At 41.7% G+C, this 4,780-nt stretch overlaps 1 pseudogene; it reads left to right on the top strand.

The window, feature by feature from the left end:
- Positions 1-483: 483 nt before the first annotated feature.
- LOC132018626 (ornithine decarboxylase-like) lies at positions 484-2,861 on the top strand (annotated as a pseudogene).
- The last annotated feature ends 1,919 nt before the right edge of the window (positions 2,862-4,780 follow it).

Raw genomic sequence — 4,780 nt, 5'->3', positions numbered from 1 at the left:
AAAATTTCTGCACGGTCCTGCCTGGAACCTGGAAAATGAGTTAGGATTGCTTAAAAGTTAAGTCCAGATCAGACCAGGAGGCAACATCCTTATAAAGAATTTTCCCAGCCTGCTGAGTGCAGCAGATGAGATGTTGCATCAAGTCACTCTTGGATATACTGGACTCACAAGAACAAAGGAAACAAGAAAAAAAAAAAAAGTGAAGGAGAAAGTTGAACTCAAACAGTGTTGCTTTCTTATCCTCAGTCTTGAGGAAATTGGTGCCTAAGTTGAAAGTGCCCTGAAGGCGGCTTTAACTTACCTGACCAGTCCTCAGCCGAGGGACTGCCGCGGGTCCTGCTGACCTAGGCAACCGTTTGAGGGTCAACCTTCCATGCAACTCAAATATTCTTGAAGAAGCTCTCCTGTGTATTAAAGTGGACAGCATTGTTTCCCTCTCTCTCAGCTTGCTTTTCTCTCAGAGTTGTATGTTCTTTAATGGCTATGACTTGGTTTGTGCTGCTGGCAAAGGTAGTTCCTCGAGAGGGTGAATTAGGGCAAGACTGTGGTACTCAGTACTTCCCTTCTGGGGCAGGAACAGGAGCCTCTCTGTCATTTTCATGGTGATACTTCACAAGACTCTAGCTTTACAAGTTGTCAAACTGACCCTGTATGTTCACTGAAATAAGAATTCCAATTAATAGGACAGTTTCTATTTTTTCAAGAGCCAATGTTATTGAGGATATTGGAGTCAGTTTTGTTGGCTGGTTAGCAGAGAAACAGAATGCAAGGGGAGCAGGAAAAAAAAGGATTCAGATAAGAAAATTTGCCTGGAAGAGTCTGTTTAGAAACCCCAACTCCTGAAATACAGATAGACCCCCACCCTCGCACATTTCCACAATATTAAGCACTGTACCATGAATTATTTCCTTAATATGTACTGGAGGAAGAGGCAACATTTATATGCCTAACACAGAAATAGACACTCCTGGTGGAGGGAGCTGTAAGAATCCAGAAACAGGATATAGGGACCACAAAATCTTTAAAATGAAGACATTATATAAAAGGTAAATTCCATGATGCAATCCACTTCAGTTCAGCTGGCAAAACAACACAACCTACTAGAATAGCTAGGGTTCATTTTCCACGTGCATCCATTATCTGGACTCTGTTCTGAGGGAACAACAGGTCAGTGGCCCCAGTCCCTGAGCCAGAGCTCCGAAGCCACCTGGGGCCAGTGGTCCCCGTGGAAAGGGTCAGGGTGGCAAGGGGGCTGGCTGGGCAGCAGGCCAGCCTGCACACTCACCAAGGGGCTGGCCTGTCACCCTGCCATGTGCTCTACAACAGCAAATTCTGTGTAAATCAGAAAATCTCTGCTGCTGCACCAAGAGCGTGTGCATCTTCAGTGGGCCTTGGAATCCCTGGGAATTGCCTTTGTGAGATGCTAGACATAATTTGTTAAATTCCATCTCAGTTTTCCATGGGACCATCAAGAGACCATGAACAACTTTAGTTAATACAGAATTTGACTGCCATTTCCTCTGTGAAAACTTTACTGCCAAGGGCAGCCTGGACCAAAAAAATTAAAGAAGTTTCATCTTCTGATGATAAGGATGCCTTCTATGTCGTAGACCTGGGGGACATTCCAAAGAAACATCTGAGATGGTTAAAAGCTCTTCCTAAGGTCACCTGCTTTGATGCAGTCAAATGCAGTGATAACGGAACCACAGTGAAGACCCTAGCTGCCAAGTGGACAGGATTTGACTTTACCAGCAAGACTGAAATGCAATTGGTACTGAGTATCCCAGTGTCTCCAGAGAGGATTACCTACGCAAATCCAAACAAGTGTCTCAGATTACACTGTCAGTAATGAAGTACAGAGGATTTGATTGTGAAGTCCAATTGATCAAAGTTGCCAGGGCACATTCAAAGGCAAGGTTGGTTTTGCAGATCGCCACTGATGATTTCAAAGTAGTCAGTTGTCTGAGTATTAAATTTGGTGCCATATTCAAAACCAGGGGGTACCTTTTGGGGCAAAAGAGCTGCATATTGATATCATCGGTGTCAGCTTCCTTGTAGGAAGTGGTTGTACTGAGACCTCTGTGCATACTATCCCTGAGACCAGCACTGTCTTTGACATGGGAGCTGAGCTTGGTTTCAACATGGTACCTGCTTGATATCAAATGTGGCTTTCTTGGATCTGAAGATGTAAAGCTTAAATTTAAAGAGATCACCAGTGTTATCAACCTAGCACTGGACAAGTGTTTTCCAGCAGGCTTAGGAGTGAGAATCATAGCTGAGTGCAGCAGATGAGATGTTGCATCAGCTTTCATGCTTGTAGTTAATATCATTGCCAAAAAAAATCTTGTACTAAAGGAACAGACAGACTCTGATGATGAAGATGAGTTGAACGAACAAACCTTTAGGTATTACATGAATAATGGAGTATATGAATCATTTAATTGCATTATTTGTGATCATGCACACATAAAGTCCCTCATGCAGAAGAAACCCAAACCAGCTTAGAAGTAGTATTCAACCAGCATATGGGTACCAACATGTGACAGCCTTAATTGCATTGTTGAGTGTTGTGACTTGCCCTAGATGCATATGGGCGATTGGACGCTCTTTGAAAACATGGGTGCTTACACTGTTCCTACTGTTTCTACTTTCAAAGGGTTCCAGAGGCCGACGATCTACTATGTGACTTCGGAGCCAACATGGCAACCGATGCAGCAGATCCAGAACCATGAGTTCCTGCTGGAAGGAGAGGAGCAGGATGTCAGCACTCAGCCTATGTCCCATGCTCCCACTGGGAAAGCAGGATGAAGTGGGATGAAGTGTCTCCAGCTACCTATGCTTCAGCTAGCATTACCATGTAATATCTGCTAACTTCAAGTTTAGCTTGAATTATGGGATGTGAGGGGGACTGTTTCACAAGTAGTGCTAGTTTTTTTGAAATGTCTTTGTAGGTAGGGTTGGCACAGATGCAACAATATGGAACACTAGAAGATGGAGCCACTTATCTGTGCTCCTATGAGAACTACTTGAATATTTGTTTTATAAGGATTTTTATTCACTTTTCAAACATGCTACCAAAGAGTGCCGTCAGCTGCTAAGCAAGCATCTGTAGCTTGTACATTGGTAGAATGGGTCACAAGCTTAGTGTTTTGACCTGTTTTTAAAATAAAGTATTTTGAAATGAAAAAGAAACTTAGAACGGCAAATGTATATTCATGTATTCTTGCCTATAAGTGAGAGATAAATACAAATCTATCTTCTGCTAAAAAAGGAAACAAACAAAATATATTTCCAAATGAGTGAGTGCAGAGTGAGGTCTTTCGCTATACATCAGGTGATTAGATGCCCTAGTGAGCTGGGGACTGCCTCAACTTACTCTTGTTTCCCAGCACAATTATACACAGAGCTCCCACTAACCCTTTAAGGTGTTGTAGTTTGGACAATAAGTTACACACTTGTCCTATAAAATAAGACAGGTTTAAATGACTATAGACAGGGAGGAGGAGTTAAGATGGTGGACGAGTAGGGGGCTCTAAGTTTGACTCGTCCCTCAGATACAACTAGATAGTAATGAAGTCATCCTAAATGACTGTAGACATCAAAACTTCCCAAATAAAAGTACAATTTGGGCCCATTATCATTAATCTGATATAGTTTCTGTGAACGTTAAAATTCAGTAAGATCTAACTATATCCTCTCTTTAGTTTAAGTCCTTGTGAGGTTTTTATAGATTTAAATTATAACCATTTCACTTTTAAGAAAACAGAAAAGACTCTGGGGTGTCTGGGTGGCTCAGGTGGTTGAGTGTCCAGCTCTTAGTTTCGGCTCAAGTTGTGATCTGAGGGCTGTGAGAGGGAGCCCCCACCCAGCTCTGCACTCCGCATACAGTCTGCTTGAGAATCTCTCCCTCTGCCCCTCCCCAACTTGTGCATGCTCTCTCTCTCCCTCTCAAATAAAATAAATACATAAAATCTTAAAAAAACAAAAAAAATAAAATCAGAAAGACTGTACACCGTCAATGTGGAGAAATCAGGACCCTTGTATATGATGGTGGGGATAAAAACTGGTGAAGCTGCTTTGGAAAAATAGCCTGGCAATTCCTCAAATAATTAAACAAACTTACCATGTGACCCAGCAATGTCATACCCAGGTATCCAGCCAAAAGAAATGAAAAGAGAGGCTCCTAGACGGTTCAGTCAGTTGAGCGTCTGACTCATTGTTTCAGCTCGGGTCATGACCTCAGGACTGTGAGATCGAGCCCTATGCCAGGCTCCGCACTCCGTGGAGAGTCTGCTTGAGATTATCTCTCCCCTACCCTTCCCCAACTCTCATGTGCACTGGTTCTCTCCAAATAAACAAATAAATCTCTTTTAAAAAGTGAAAACCTATTTCCACAGAGAAAATAGCAGCATTATTCATAATAGCCAAAAGCAAACAATTAATCAACTGATGAGTGGATAAACAAAATGTTGTATATCCATACAACAGCATATTATTCAGCCACAAAAAGGATCATCAAAGTACTGATACATGCTAAAACATGGATAGCCTTAAAAACATTATGCTAAATGAAAGAAACTGATCTCAAAAAACTTCTTATTGTATCATTCTATGCATGTGAAGTATCTAGAAAAGGCAAATCTATAGAAAATAAAGATTAGTAGTTCCTTAGTGCTGAGGGAATGATGGGATATAGTGGAGTATCAGATAAAGGGTTTGGAGTTTCTTTTTCAGGTCATGAAATGTTCTTAAGTTATGGAGTTTGCATACATCTGTGAAT

Source organism: Mustela nigripes, chromosome 5, assembly GCF_022355385.1.
Source record: "Mustela nigripes isolate SB6536 chromosome 5, MUSNIG.SB6536, whole genome shotgun sequence".
In the NCBI taxonomy this organism is placed as follows: Eukaryota; Metazoa; Chordata; class Mammalia; order Carnivora; family Mustelidae; genus Mustela; species Mustela nigripes.
This window is presented reverse-complemented; position numbering and strand designations above follow the sequence as displayed.